This window comes from Macaca fascicularis, chromosome 15 (assembly GCF_037993035.2).
Source record: "Macaca fascicularis isolate 582-1 chromosome 15, T2T-MFA8v1.1".
In the NCBI taxonomy this organism is placed as follows: domain Eukaryota; kingdom Metazoa; phylum Chordata; class Mammalia; order Primates; family Cercopithecidae; genus Macaca; species Macaca fascicularis.
Genome location: NC_088389.1, coordinates 70,001,651 through 70,018,742, shown reverse-complemented (window position 1 = coordinate 70,018,742; position 17,092 = coordinate 70,001,651). Strand labels below are relative to the sequence as shown.

At 36.7% G+C, this 17,092-nt stretch overlaps 1 long non-coding RNA gene across 10 annotated transcripts in view; it reads right to left on the bottom strand.

The window, feature by feature from the left end:
• The window catches only part of LOC141406893 (uncharacterized), a 934,563-nt gene that overhangs the window by 678,133 nt on the left and 239,338 nt on the right, over positions 1 to 17,092 (bottom strand). The window lies entirely within an intron of this gene.

Genomic DNA, 17,092 nt, shown 5'->3' with positions numbered 1-17,092 from the left:
GAAATTTCACAGAATTAGGAGGCTTTACATTGAAGGAGAAATAGAATGAAAATGATCTGCCTGAAGTAAGCATTAATGTTTTATTTTATGGCTATGTTCCTCCTTTTAGTTCAGCATTCCCTAGATTCTCTTAAACTTTTATGATTTTTGTTTGATTATCATCTATCTCTTACAGGTGAGGCTTCACAATTCCAGGTGGCAGTAATAAAGTCCATACTTATGGATGTCTCAATATCTCCAATCTGTGGAATAGGAATTTTGAATATATACAAGTTGAATGGCTTCCATTTTCAGGATATGATATATCTGTTCATGTTTTGGTTGTTTTGATTGTTTATATCACTTTATGTGACAATATCTAGACCATCATAAAAGAGGTTTGGGAAAATAAAATCTACCTAAAGATTTTAACATTTAGTGGAAAAATGCATTCATAGATCACTTTGCCCTAGAATTTCCACTTACCAGTAAAATAAAGACGATAAGAATAATTTATTAAGCACTTTTTATATTCTTGGCAATGCACTAAGTTCTTTACCTATAGCATCTGAATGCTTATAATAAGCCTGAGGTTGGTGCTGTTATCATGTCCATTTTATACTGAAACTCAAAGTAGTTACATAAACTTTTTCAAAGTCACACTGCTTTTAATGGCAAATCTTGTCAGCAGATCTAGGTTTGTCTGATTCCAAAGTCTAAATTATTAATGACACTCCTTCATTGCTAATTGTTTCTTTATTCAATGCAATCATAGTAGCCAACAGATGACCATCCATTAAGGTTCATGTCATAGACTATCTGAATATTCTTCATGGTTAACTGGATGAGTCTAACCTTGGAATGGATTCTGGGAGCTACAGCTATATTTAAGCATTGTAATGATATTGACCTCTGTGGGTAGAATGTGAAGCTGAGGAAAAGCCAGAGACAATGTCTCATGGTGACCCTGTAATGATGAATCAAACTAATCATTAATAAAATATTTAATAAGAATATCTAGGCAAAAAGACAACACATGAATGCAGACAATAGAAGCAAAGGGCAATATAATAACAGCAAAGCAAGTTTGAAGTCGCAGCAGAGGTAGACTAAAAAGATTGCCTGAGGTACTGAAAAAAGAGTTGCTGACACTTTTTTAGAGTGCCCACAGCCTCTCCAGCGTAAGGAGAATGTTTTAAAACCTACCAAGTTGTATCTGACAGGATATACAGCCCTCCAGGAATCGGTATCTCCCCTCATTTACCGTATAATGAGCCCCCTTATCATATTATGCACCTATGCTTTACTTCTTAGGCAAGTTAAACTGCTGTGAGGTACACTGCAAATGGTAAGAAAGGAGAGAAGAGGAGAAAAAAGGGGAGATGGGGAGAAGAAGGGAAGGGAGCGGGGGAGAGGGAGAGAGGAGTGTTGAGTTGTTGAGGAAGAGTGAGAGACTGAGAGAAAGAGAGGTTGGCCATGGCCATGATATCCAAGGAAGGAGCCTCAATCAAAGATGATGCCAAGACCTCAGAGACTCAGCTCTTAATAACCACTAATAAGACGATGAGCTCAAAACCAACAACATGCAAAGGGAAAGAGCAGGGACTGGTACATGGGACAATGTTCAACAGGATCACTCAGATAACTTCGTGGTAGAACTTGGTGGAACACAATCATCGGAGAAATCTGTCTTGTGGAATCTCCTCAAGTCGCCAAGGTCTGCTGAGTTGGTTTGTTGTACAGGTTTTGAAATCGCTGGATTGGAAATGAGAAATAAACCTATGAGACTGAGGGATAGAGATGGAAGAAAACAGAGAAATAGTCTCAACATTAGAAGATATAAGGAAGAAAACAAAATTATTTCTGAAAAATTATCATAGTTTATTGTCTCTTAAGAACAATAAGGTTGATAGAACAATTGGGAAATAAATTGCTGAGGTAAAAAAGACATAGATCAGAGGTGAGGTCTAGATACATTATAATAACCCAAATAATAAAGTTACATGGGAATAGAAGGATAGGAGTAAATGAAAGGAAGATGTGGACAAAATAAAGATGAGAAAAAATAGGCACATGTATAGGATCACCAAGGGAGCAAAAGTGATTCAAGAAAGAAGGAATTAAATTTATTTATCATTCATATTCTCCTTCAGTCCCTTGCTCCTTTCCTTTATCTCTCTCTCTCTCTCTCTCTCTCTCTGTCACACACACACTCACACACACACACACTCACACACACACACAGAGAACAATGAATCCCAGGATTCAGAAGTTAGTCTACCAGCCCAGTTCTATCTAATACTGAATCACGACAAACAGAATTACTGTGACTATTTCCAAATGGCTACTGCTTCCAGGCAGTTGTCAAGGCCTGGAAGAATGTATAAATGTCATCTAGACATAGTGAAATGTAAAAGACATTTTGGATGTTAAGAGCTCAGACTTTTAATATATACCAACTCTAAAAGCTGCAATTATGTGGTGGCAATAACCATGTGGGTAAATATAGTGTACATCTCCAAGATAATAAAATAAATAGTCCTCATAGGGTAGTTTTAATGCTAAATTTTGTGCTTGTAACAATTGCATTTTAAATCTTTAATGCTGGTGTTAAGATTTTCAGCATAAGTGAATTAGGTTGTTCACACTATTCAGACTCAAAAGTAACAAATGTTCTTAGAGCAAAAAGTACATAGAAATTCTACCTTCATGAATATATTCTTGATATGTGTAGGATTTTGACTAAAAGCATTTCAATTATACTTTTAATTTTAAAAGATAGCTCTCAAGAAAATACCCTTCCCCCTCTAAGAAAAGATAGCAAAAAATTAGAACACCTATAATCACAGCACTTTGAAAGGCCAAGGTACGAGGATTGCTTGAAGCCTGGTGTTCAAGACCAGCCTGAGCAACACAGCAAGATTCTGTCAAAAGAATTAGCCAGGCATGGCAGTGGACACCTGCAGTTCCAGCTACTGGGGAGGCTGAGGCAGAAGAATCAGTGGAGCCTAGGAGTTTGAGGTTACAGTGAGCTATGATAGCATTATAGCCAGCCTAGACGACAGGGTAAGACCTTTTCTCTAAAACAAACAAACAAACAGAAAACGTTTCTGTGTGCCTCTGTGTGTTGTGTGTTATAGAAAAAAGATTATGGAAGTGTCATAAAATGTTACTATCTGTGCTCATTTGTGAGTGATAAGAAATGTGCATAATTGTCACTTTAAAGTATTTTGATATTGTTTAATTTTTTGTTGTGGGCATATATTTCATTTAAATGTGGGGAAATTGTTACTAAAAATAAATAGGCAGATGTAACTTATAAATAGGTTACAAAAATCACTTCTATGATCAGTATTCCAAAAATATTTTTATATAAAATAATGGTTGCTGAGTCATCAGAGAAGTCCATATTCTAGAAAATGTTGAAAAAAAACTCAAAGTTATTCTCTCATTTGCTCATTTATTCATTCACTCAAGATGCCTTTATTTAAATTTTAACAAAGTATTGAATTATTTAATATTTACTACATATGAATCACTACTAACCACAAGGTCTACAGGAATGGAGGAAGCACCATAGGTGTCTTTAAAACGACCAAATGCCATGAAATCAGAAAATGATGGAGAAAGGTTATGCTCATGTAGATTTATTTGGCTAAGAAGCATTCAGATACTGGTAATAGTATAAACTCAGCTATATACTGTAAGGTTTGGAATAATTGGAATAGGCACAATTCTCTAGATGGCAATGCAATCTTACTGCCATACTATCGCCAGCAAGAGTCCAATCTGCGGCAAGAATGGAACCAAGCACCACAGTGCACATAGGTTTGTCTTCCCCTTCCTTTTTTTCCCATCCTGGCAGACAGGCCATGAATTTCTAGTTTCAAGAAGCCAAATAAGGACTTAGGCAAATTCAGGCCCATAGCATAGTCTGGTGATTTATATATTTGGGGTATATATGTCTTAGGATTTCATAGCCAGGGAATAACTTGTAAAGTAATCCATAAACATAGCCCATAATTGTATTTTGCATGTTTATTTAAAAGGAGCAAACGGAGCAGGACTCATCCATATCCTTTCCTTTGGGCTCAGGAGAAGATAGGATATGTACTTAAACTACAATTTATAATCTCAGAACCTCCTCCGGCTCCAAAAGAGCTATTTATCATCTCAGTGCTAAATGCAGCCAAGAAAGAGAAAATGAACCTCCTGTAATGAAAAGTCTGAAAGTTGGAGCTATAAACAACTGCATGGAGAGTACTGTGCTGAATTTATACAGACTGTAACCATCGTTCAAGGTGAAGAAATCAATGACAGAACAAAAATCATCCACTGAACCTCAAGAGACACCTCTTTTCTCTGTGCTTTGCTTTTCTATATAGCGTTCTCATTCCTGATCAAGTTCTCTCCCCGGGGAGTGCTAATCGGCCAACAGCTCCAGAAGTCTGTTTTGTTCTATAAACCAGCAGGCTCAAAGAGTGCTCTGTGGAAAACTTAACATTAATACTACTTCTGACTTCCTCCAAGAGAGCTGCTATGCCTGTATCATAACTTTTGTTGTCACTTTGGAGTCTCTTTTCCAAGCTCTTATTTAATAAGCTTTAAGGAAAAAAACGGTTCATTAAAACAAACAAACAGGTCATTTGGTTTCAGGCATTAAATAGTATATAACCTCCTAAATAAACACAATACTGAAGGTAGGATGGGACCTATTGATAAAATATTTTTTTAAAGTCTATTTCCTAAAAAGATTAGCTGATTTTTACCAGGTGGTAGGCCTTATTTTATGTACTTCATCTGTATTAATTCAGTCAATCCTCATGATGACTTTAGGAAGTTGGTACCACGGTTAATCACAGTTTACTAAAAAGGAAACTGAGGTTTGGAGAATTTAAGACTAAGTAATTTATCCAAATTCATACAGATAGCAAATGTCAACATCTTTCCACTCGTACCTTTAGATTAGAAATTCATTATTTTTAGATCAAACTTAGTTAAAACATCTTTTGCATTTACTTTTTAAATGTTCTTGGAGTATAAAAACCAAGGATGATAAATATGCCTAACTTTCTTCATACCACAAACAGTCATTCAGGCCATTTCCTTTTCTCTTTCTTTGTAATGTACTGGTACATAGCTAAATTACTGTATACATGTAAATTTTAAAATATTTTACTATAAAAGTATCAAGCACAGAGAAAAGTTAAAGGATTTTATAGTAGCACCCATATACCAATAACTAGATTTTGCTATTAATAATTTACTACATTTTGTTTATCATATATCCATCTATTATATATTTATCATATATCATTATCATATATCTATACATCAATTACATCATTTTGTATCCTCTTTTTAACTTTACATCTTACTTTAATCCTAAAAATACTTTAATTACTTCCCTTAAAGAGATTCACCCACACATTCATTAGGCCATGCTCTGGCCTAATCCTGGAATTTTACTCATTTAAAATATATTCTTCTCATCCTTTACCTTCTCAATACTCCAAATGCTACTTATCCTTGAAGGTTTAATTCCTATATTTCATTGTCCATGTTAATAATATTCTGCCTATATTGTCTCTAAGTAAGATACAATGTTCTGCATTTGTGTAAGTGTTTGGTGCTGGCAATTCCATAGAAAAGGGGAAACTGAAACTGAAATTTCCATTTTTCATTGTCTTCAAGAGAAATTTGCATTACAGGAGATTCTACGTGATAAGAAGACATTTTTGTAGTAATACTTGAGAAGAGGATTGACTAACAGAACTTTCTGCAATGTTGGTACTATTTTATATATCACTATAAGTATTTAGCATTGAGTTTTTAATTTAATTTTAATTAACTTAAGTAGCCGTAAATGCCTAATGGCTACCTAGTTAGCACAGCTCAACACTAGTACATTGAAGATAAAAAAAGTTCCCTATCATATGTTCAAACCGTTCCACTACTGGGTATGTATTGAAAGGAAAGGAAATTATTGATCTATGAAAAGGATACATGAACCCTCATGTTTACTGCAGCATTATTCACAATAGCCAAGATATGGAATCAATCTAAGTATACATCAGTGGATGAGTAAAGTAAATATGGTATATGTATATATATATGAATGTATATATATACAAACACACACACACACACAATGGAACACCATTAAGTCATAAAAAAAGATAGAAATCCTGTCATTTGCAGCAACGTGGATGCAAATGCAAGTCATTATGGTAAGTGAAATAAGCCAGGCACAGAAAGACAAATATCATATATTCTTATTCACATATGTGATCTAAAAAATTTGATCTCATGGAGTTAGTAAAATGATAGTTTTCAGCAGCTGGGAAGAGTGTGTGTGGGAAAAGGGGATGAATAGAGGTTGGTTAATGGATACAAACATCTAGTTAGAAGGAATAAGTTCTAGTGTTTGATAGCTCAATAAGGTGATTACAGTTAACATTAATATGTTGTATACATCAAAACAGCTAGAAGAAAAGGTTTCAAATATTACCATAACAAAGAAACAATCAATGTTCAAGGTGATGAATATCCCAAATACCTGGATTTGATCATTAAGCATCTACTTGTGTAAGATACTTTGTCAGGTGCTGAAGATGCAAATATATATACAGACATACATATACATCTTCTGTATAAGGAGCTTACATTTTTCACAGTCAAGGACAATTTGTGGCACAGAATATCCAGTTCAGAAGTTATATGAACTGGATTATAGGAAATTATATGAAAATTCACCATGTCAGTATTTTAGAACAGAGAAGGGCACCTCAGTCCCCAGTACCTGTGAATGACAGAAAATACACCAAAAAAGCTTCCTATAAGGATGTGTGAGCTCAACCTTAAAATTTAAGTAGTAGCTGATTCAGAAAAACAGTATAAGGAGACCTTTCCAGAGAAATATTAGCTAAAATATTGAGGAAAGAAGCATCATGATATACATGGAAACCTCAAAGCAGTTCTGCTTTTCTCAGCTAGTGTGGACAGACTATTTAGGACTGGTATGCTCTGTTTAAGAGCTGGGGTATTATTCTGTAGGAATGAGAAACCACCAAGGAGTTACAAACAAGGAGTGACATAGTCAGATTCTAGTTTTAAACAGATCATCGTAGAGACAAGGTAATCAGAAAGGCAACAAGCTACGGTAATTTTGCAATATACTGTGATAGAGATACTACAGGCCTGAATCAAGCTATTGTCAGTGAGGGTGAACATGAGGAAATAAAGTAGAGAAATAAGTAAGATAAAGTTTAGGTATAATCCCTAGGTTTAGTAGTTTAGAGAAAAAGATAAAAAGCTTAGTTTTAGGTAAATTTAGTATACATGCCTATGAACTATGCACATGGGATGGTCTAAGATATGGAAGGAAGCAACGAGGAAGAAGAAAATATTTCCTGTGCAGTTTCAGGACTTCTACTTCTCACCAACACTTGTATCTCAACTCATGAGCTACCAGTTTATATCAAAAATATACAATTTTAAAAATAGAATATAAAAAAATGATCTTATATTAATCTTATAATAATCTTATATTAATTTTAATAACCTAAATAATTTACCTTTTGGAGCTAAGTCAGCATTTTATGCATCAAATGGTAAAGAGTAGAAATGGCATGTATTTCATCCTGATAACGAACAGGTAAAGTTCAGGTTTTATTTAATTACAACAATTCTTAGGATGCAAATTCAAGAGTTAACTTAAAATGTATTTGCCTCAGATAAGTAGAAAGTGAATAGTGAACTATTTACATAAAAGCATTATCTGAGTATTTTTATTGAAACCTAAGTAACCAGAACACTAATGTCAATTGTATTACTAATCTCTCTTGACCCCTTCCTTTTCAAGGAAACAAATACTAGGATTTTATTTCAAGAAACTTTCAAAAGAAAATGTAAGTCCAGTGTATAACTGGGCACAAGAAAATATTCATTCCAGTTTCCTACATATTTAAATCACTGGACAATGAGGATTAATATTCAGAATCATGTTTCCTTCACATTATAAGTTTTGCAATTATTGTTTACTTTTTACCACTACATTATGCTTCCTGAGAAAAGGAAATTTATAAATGTGCATTTAAAAAGGCTTACCCAGAGAGGGTCAATACAAAAGGTTTTCCAGCATAACATACAGTTAATTGAATCAATTAATGGGAACAACTCAAATATTACTTCTTAAAAATCACTCGAGCTCCCTTTTATGATTTTTAATACCTTAAATATCCTTAATCTTTATGAAATTTCCAGACAAAATGGTAGTAATGATTACTCTCCCCGATCAAACACAAAGTAACTATATAAAAGAAACAGAGAAACTATAAGTAAATATAAAAATATCCATGTGGCAGAGTAATTCTCAGGCCTAAATATGTCCTCATAAGGGCTGCATAGGGAAAGTTTAAGTACGAATTTGTCTAGACAGGGTATTTTTGCAAAGCAAAGCTAAAAAGCCCCCAAAGCCAATTTAAATGACTAGTTTTATCCCACTTGTGTGCCTGTAGAAGCTCAATCCACAGACCTATTGATTTAGATAATCTATGGATAGAGGAAAATTTCCTTTCAGCATCTTTCCAAAAGTTGCCCAGAGGAAGGTGATTGCCCCTTAGGTTTCTTGACATAAAAGTTGAGATTGAAAAGCCACCTCGTCTCAAACTGTGCTGAATGTCCTTATCCTGAGAAATTAAGAGGTTGAAAAAACTGACTAAAGTCTGAAAAGCAGGGATTAGAACAAAAAGTAACAGAGGTTGAGAAGCAGGATAAGAATCGAGGCCTCTTTACCTTTGAAGAACTATGAACAAATGGTTAGAAAATCACACAATGATAATTAGTAGCACTGTTTTCTATTCTTATTCCTTAGATGTGGACTGTTTTCCAAAGACTGCCATGGATTTATCTATTATAATCTGTACATCAACTTTGTCAGGTAGGCAGTAGAGATTTTTTTCCCAGATAAAGCAAGGTTGGTGATAAACCAGCTTACAAATGAGTAGCCATCACGCGTTAGTCATATATTAATTCTCACAACCATTATGTGTAATATGTAGTATTATTACTCCTGTCTCATGCAGAACAAACAAATTCAGAGAGATACCAACGACCTGGTAACTTATATCACTTAGCATATCGTAGAGTTAAGGTAAAACATCTAACTATCCTGACGTGGAGAATATTTTGTTTATTTGTTTTTCAGTAGACCACACTGCTTCTCATTAAAGAGTTTAATGTATTCCATAAAAGTAATAGAGAGTCCCCAGGGTAAACTGCTTTCAATGTCAGGAAGAGTTATTTAAATAACAGTTAAAAGGATAAGTATTTGAAAAGAAAAATAGAGTATATTGTTTTGCCTTTACCTAGAGGTAGCGGGTACACTTTTAACTAATACCCACTTACTGATTCATAAAATTGAATCCTCCCTTTAAAGAATAGAGAAACTAACACATATTGAGACCTGAGAATGTGACAACTGCTTATGATCATAATTATTCTTCAAGATTTCACCTATTTTGGAAAAGACGAAATGAGGCGCCGACAGTATTTCACACATGACCATACAGTCTGCAAGCTGTGGGACTAGACTGTATCTCTAATGCCAACTACCTTACAATGAAAATCTTCTATTACATCAGCACCCCTAGAGCTGAGTCCTACTTGCCTTGCTTGTTATCTGCCTTGAGGCCCAAGGCAGTGCCCAATTCACACACAAATTTGAGGGCTTTGCCGAGTTCTTATACCTAACCCAGCTCCCAAATAATTATTTTTTGACAGACTGAGGAAAATGGCATGAAGTAGGGCCTAAAGAATTTAACTGAAACAATATTGTAAGGAAAAGTAGTGCTGGAGAATACAAACTATCCTACCACTAGGCTAAGAACCAGTTCCTAGGGGACTGAAGAAAATGAGAAAACTGAAGCAGAAGGAAATAAACCTTGTATCATTTCTGGTAGTAAATGTTTGAAGAATACAACCAAATATGACCTGGGGCATTCCTCCACATTTCAGTCACCTTTTCTTTTAGAGAGAGAAGCTAGTTCATGGGATGATCATGTTATTACTTTTGAATTTCTGACTTTTTGCCGCCTACATCATTCAGTTATGTTTTATCACCTTTTATTCCCCTTGGCAACAAGATTGACCATTAGTCTGAGTTGATATCTAATATTTCTAAGAGAAAAATGTTATAACTCATGAACATAGTCTTGTCAGACAAGGTTACGATTTATTTCTGATAGGCAGGAAGGGAACAGGTGTTTTTAATATCACTAAAAATGTAAGATGTATGGCATACAATCTATCTCTTCTCTTTCACCTCTAGCAGAGAGCGAGAAAGAGAAAGAGAAGTCAGAGAACATTTCTGCAACTTCTTGATCATTTTCAAATAAGTTTTAGTAAGAAGTTTTAAGGAAGTTTTATCAAAACCCTAATATTAAGCATATACTACTTTGTTCTATTCAAATAATATACATATATTAATGAAGTCTTGCACACCAAATTGAACACTGGATTCAACTTTTAATTTATATTATTTGACACCGTGAAGTAGACTTTTCATTCATACTTTTATCTGAACTTTATAATGGACTAATAAAATCACTAAGAATGTTATAAAACTAGAACAAAATTTGTAACATTTAACAGATGGGCCACAGATCACAGACATCAATATAAAATTGATAACTAATTGAATAAACAGATCTTTTAGACTTACAGGAAATAGACATACCGAGTTTTTGCTCTAGAAATTGATTATTAGGACATTTTCCTTTCAAATACTGGAGTGACTGGGCTACATCTCCTTTTACTTTGTTACAAAGCCTGGATCCCTTTTATCCTGTTACAATGAACTAGGAGATGAAGAATCACAGTAGATCCCAAGTGACTTTTCCAGGGCTAAATTGCAAGCAAGGTTTATTCAGATGTTTCTTATTAAAGTAAAAATCTCACTGTAATGAAATTAATGTTTACTTCTCTATCTTACTTACAATATTAGAAGCGACCCTACCTTCTTAAAGGTAAAAATACGGTTGCACTTCACTTTTGTACTTCAAAAGCCTATGACAGAGCCTGGCATATATTAATAGCATGTAATAGATGTCTTTTGGATGAACTGGTGTTCTTTTAACCTCTGTGTTTCAATATAAATGCAGAGAATGAATGAGATCTAAGAAGTCCTTTTTTAGGTATTAAACGTCATATCCCAGATTCTATACTAGTTTCATTTTTAAAACAAAGAATTATCTTCATGTTTCTTGGAACTGGTATTAATTTTGATGTATAAAGTGCAATTTTAACACAACTGATGATACCTTGAAAAAATTTGACATGGCAATCAGCTCTTCACTGTTATCAAACCAAAACAGAGTGCAATTAAGATATATGCCTATGGGTAATAATAGTTTCTTATAGACACATGCTCCCAAAGGAACGCAGTGATTCTTATCAGAAGTCAGAAATAAAAGAGAATATGGCAGCACAAGTATATAACATAGGCATGCCTTCATTCAATCAATAGTTATATGTAAATTTTATTCATAAGACTAAATCATTAAAGAAAAAAATACTTGTCCTGGTAGAGATCACATTTTACTGGGGTTATAGATAAATAATAATATGCATAGCATAGTAGTAAATTATTTATACATTAGAAGAAGATCAGCACTATGTTTAAAAAAAAAAGAGCAGATTAAGGCATATTGGATGTCTTATGGGACACAATTTTACAGAGTGGTCAGCACATGCCTTATTGAAAAGGTAACACTTGAGTAAAGTCTTCAAAGGAAAGACTAATACCTGAGGAAAAAAATCCAAGCAAGAGTAACAGCAAGTATAAAGACCAGGGGCAGGTAGTGGGCCCTGTGCTGGTAACTGGGACTGAAGCAGGGCTAGGAAAATTAATATAAATAGAAAACAAAGTTTAAAAGGTAACAGGACATAGTATTACAGTGGCTTTTGAGCTGAAGAGAAATAAGGAATCATTAGATGTTTTTGAGCTGGTTTGAGATTTAAAAGATGACTTTGGCTTCTGTTTGAGAAAAACTATAAACAGGTAGAGATGAAAGCAGAAAAACCAGTCAGGAAGTGGCTCTAATAATTCATTATCCTGTTCCTGATAACTTGGACCAGGGTAATGGTAGCAGAGATAGTGAAAAGTGACAGGCTTTTGATTATGGTTTCCAAGAAGAACTAGAAGGATTTGCTAATGAACTGACATGGGTATGAAGGAAGAGAGGAGATTCAAGAATGATTCTTAGGATTTTGCCATGGAGCACCCAAGAGTGGAGTTACCATTAAATGAAATGAAGTAGACAGTAGCTAAAGCAAAAGTTTTGTTTTTGTTTTCCTTTAGAAAATTAAAATATCATATTTCTTTGTAATGAGTTTAAGATGTCTATCAGACATTTATGCAGGCAGTTAAATTTAGAGATCTGGAGCACAAAAGAGAGTTTGATCTAGAAATATGTGTTTATGATTCATCAGCATATACTTCGGATTTCTGACAATGAGATGGGTTCACAAAGGAAGACAGTGTAGGTGGGAAAAGAAGGGTAGGAAAGGGAAGAAAGGGAAGAGATGAGGTCCTAGTACTAAGCCTAGGGCACATCAGTGTTAGGAAAGCCAGAGAAAAGAAGAGTGAGCAAAAGAGATGCAAAAGAGATTGAAAGAAGTGGCTGATGAGACATGCTACTGGAGGGCCTGGACTCCTGGAAACCAAGTGAAGAAACTGCTTCTAGGAAAAGGAAGACATTTCCTTTGCATTTCAAAACCTAACCTTGGAGCAGGGAGAAAGATGGTAGAATACCAGGTTCCGCCAATGGTCCCCCGACAAGGACACCAAATTAACAAGTATTTACACAAGAAAAGCACCTTCATCAGAACCAAAAATCGGGTGAGAACTCACAGTACCTGGTTTTAACATCCTATCCCTGAAAGAGGCAATGAAGAGGTAGAAAAAATCTCTAATCTAATGCAACCCCTTCCTCACCCCCCAGCAGTGGCAGGGTGTGGAGAGTGTTTCAGTGTGCTGAGGGAGGGAGAGCACAGTAGTAACGAGGCATTGAACTCAGGGCTGTATTGTTAGAGCAGAAAACAAAACTAGGCCAAACTCAGCTGACATCCACCCACAGACCAGAGCATTTAGACCAGCCCTAGCCAAACGGGAATTGCCAATCCCAGCAGTCAGAACTTGAGTTCCTGTGATCCTTGCCACCATGGGCTAAAGTGCTATGGGTCTCTAAGTACACTTGAAAGGCAGTCTAGGGGACAAGGACTGCGACGTTTACGTGAGTTCTAGTGCTGAACTGGGCCCAGAGACAGTGGACTAGGGGAGCATGCAACCTATAGAGACACCGCGAGAGCAGCTAAGGAAATGCTGGCATTACCCCTCCCCAAAGCCCAGGCTACACAGCTTGCAGCTCCAGAAGAGACCCATTCTTTCCCCTTGAGAAGAGGAAAGGGAAGATTTGGGGAGGAGTGTCTTGCATCTTGGATACCAGCTCAGCCGTAACAGGATACAGAACTGGTCAGAGTCATGAGACCCCTGTTCCAGGCCCTAATTCCTGGACAATATTTCTAAGCACACCCTGGGCAAGACAGGAACTCACTGCCTTAAAGGGAAAAAACCCAGTCCTGGCAGCATTCATCATCTGCTAAGTGAAGGGCCCTTGGGCCTTGAATAATCAACAGCAATACCCAGGTACTATGTCGAGGGCCTTGGGTGAGTCTCTGAGACCTCCTGGCTTCAGGTATCATCTTGGCCACAGTGGCATAGAGCACCAAGCGGGCAGGCTCTTGGGGTCCTAGATTCTAGGACTTGAATTTTGGATGGCATTTCTGGACCTGCCCATTGCCAGAAGGAAGCCCACTGCCCTAAAGGATGAGTCCCTAGTCAGGTAGCATTAAGCACAAGCTGACTTAAGAGCCCTTGGGTCTTAAGGCAACATTGGTGGCAATTTGGCATTACTCTCTGTGGGCCTATGGTGGTGCTGGCTTTGGGTGTGGCTCATCTGCCTTTTGAAAGGCAGGGGAAAGAGTGGAAGACTGCATCTTGTGGTTTGAGTGCTGCCAGCTCAGCTGCAATACAATAGAACACCAGGTAGACTTTTAATGTTCAGACTTTTAATGTCAAGGACTCTAGTCCTTGACTCTCAGAAAGCACCTCTGGACTAACCTGGGGCCTAGGGAAACTTGGTGCCCTGAAGGTAAGGACAAAGTCCTGGCTATCTTTGCCACCTGCTAGTTGTAGAGCTCCAGGACCTTGAGTGAACAGAGGCAGTAGCCAGAGAATGGTTACAGCAGGCCTTGGGTGAGACCCAGTGCTGTGGTAGCTTCAGATCTAACCTAGTACAGTCATAGCGGTGGTAGCCACAAAGGTGCTTGTATCACTCCACCCCCAGCTTTAGGTGGTTCAGACCAGAGAGAAAGACTGTTGGAAGAAAGTAAGGGAAGAGAACAAAAGTCTCTGCCTGGTAATCCAGAGAATTCTCCTGGATCTTTTCTAAGACCATCAAAGAAGTACCTCTATGAGTCTGCAAGAACCACAGCATTACCGGGCTTGGGGTGCCCCCTAAAGCAAAAACAGCTTAGATCACAACATGCAAGTCCTTATGAATATCTGAAAAGCTTTCCTAAGAAAGACAAGTACAAACAAGCCCAGACAGTAACACTGTAATAAATGCCTAACTCCTCAATGCCCAAACACAGATGAACATTCATAATCATCAGCAACAGCCAGGGAAACATGACCTCACATAATGAACTGAAGAATATACCAGACACCAATCCTGGAGAAATAGAGATATGTGACCTTTCAGAGAGAGATTTCAAAATAGCTGTGTTGCGGAAACTCAAAGAAACTCAGGATAACACAGAGAAGGAATTCAGAATTCTATCAGATAAATTTAACAAACAGATTGAAATAATTTCAAAGAACCAAGCAAAAATTCTGGAGCTTAAAAATGCTATTGAAAAATACTCTGAAGAATGCATCAGAATCTCTTAATAGCAGAATTGATCAAGCAGAAAAAAAGAATTAGTGAGCCTGAAGACAGGCTATTTGAAAATATGCAGTCAGAGGAGATGTATTAGTTTGTTCTCATGGTGCTAATAAAGACATATTGGGAGACTGGGTAATTTATTTAAAAAAGGAGGTTTAATGACTCACAGTTCCACATAGCTGGGGAGGCCTGAGAATCATGGCAGAATGTGAAGGAGGAGCAAAGGCACGTCTTCCATGGTGGCAGGCAAGAGAGCATGTGCAGAGGAACTGCCCTTCCTAAAACCATCAGATCTTGTGAGACTTATTCGCTATCACGAGAACAGCATGGGAAAAACCCACCCCCATGATTCAGTTACCTCCCACCAGGTCCTTCCCACAACACGTGGGGATTATGACAGCTGCAATTCAAGATGAGGTTTGGGTGAATACAGAGCCAAACCATATCAGGAGACAAAATAAAAAAGAATGAAGAACAATAAAGCATGCCTGTAAGATGTAGGAAATAGTCTTAAAAGGGCAAATCTGAGTTTTTAGCTTAAAGAGGAGGTAGACAAGGACATAGGGGTAGAATGTTTTTTCAAGGAAATAATAACAGAACACAAACCAAAAGAAATATATCAGTATCCAAATCCACAAAGGTTATACAACACCAAGCAGATTTAAATCAAAGAAGACTACCTCAAGGTACTTAATAATCAAACTCCCAAAATCAAGGATAAAGAAAGACCCTAAAAACAGCAAGAGAAAAGAAACAAATAACATACAATGGTGCTCCAATATGTCTGGCAGCAGAGTGTTCAGTAGGAACCTTACATGCCAGGAGAGAGTGGTGATATGATTTGGCTGTGTCCCCACCCAAATCTCACCTTGAATTGTAATAATCCCTACATGTCAAAGGCAGGGCCAGATGGAGATAATTGAATCATGGAGGTAGTTCCGTCACACTGTTCTCATAGCAGTGAATAAGTCTCATGAGATCTGATTTATATTTACAGTAATAAATGGGAGCTCCCTTGTACAAGCTCTCTCTTGCCTGCTGCCATGTAATATGTGTCTTGCTTCCCCTTTGCTTCTGCCATTATTGTGAGGCCTCCATAGTCATGTGGAACTGTGAGTCAATTAAACCTCTTTCCTTTATAAATCACCCAGTCTCAGGTATGTCTTTATTAGAAGCATGAGAATAGACTAATACAAGCTCATGGCATATTTAAAATGCTGGAGGAAAACCACTTTTACCTTATAATAGTGTATCCAGCAAAAATATCCTTTAAATATAAAGGTTAAACAAACATTTTTCCAGACAAACAACCCTGAGGGATTTCATCAACATGAGACCTATCCTACAAGATATGTTAAAGTGAGTACTTCAATCAAAAGAAATGAACATTAATGAACAATAAATAATTACTTGCAGGTATAAAACTCACTGGTAATAGTAAGTACACAAGACACACGAAATATTATAACACTGTAACTGTGGTGTGTAAACTACTCTTATCCTAAGTAGAATGACTAAATGATGAACCAATCCAAAATAGTAACTACAACAACTTTTAAAGATATAGGCAGTATAAGATATAAACGGAGGCTGAGTGCAGTGGATCACGCCTGTAATCCCAGCACTTTGGGCGGCTGAGGCAGGCAGATGACAAGGTCCGGAGATCGAGACCAGCCTGGCCAACAGAGTGAAACCCCATCTCTACCAAAAATACAAAAAAGTTAAAAAAGTAGCTGGGCATGGTGGTGGGCACCTGTAACCCCAGCTACTTGGGAGGCTGAGGCAGGAGAATCGCCCAAACCTGATAGTTGGAGGTTGCAGTGAGCTGAAATCGCGCCACTACACTCCAGTCTGGGCAACGTGCAAGACTCTGTCTCCAAAAAAAAAAAAAAAAAAAAAAAAGATATAAATAGAAACAACAATAAGTTAAAATGTGTGGACTGGAGGAGGAAGTTAAGGCTTAGTATTTATTAGTTTTCTTTTTGATTGCTTATGCAAACAGTGTTAAGTTGTTATTAAAGTAATGGGTTAAAAGATAGTATTTGCAAGCCTCATGGTAAGGTCAAACCAAAAAATATACAATGAATCCACAAAACTTGACTTTC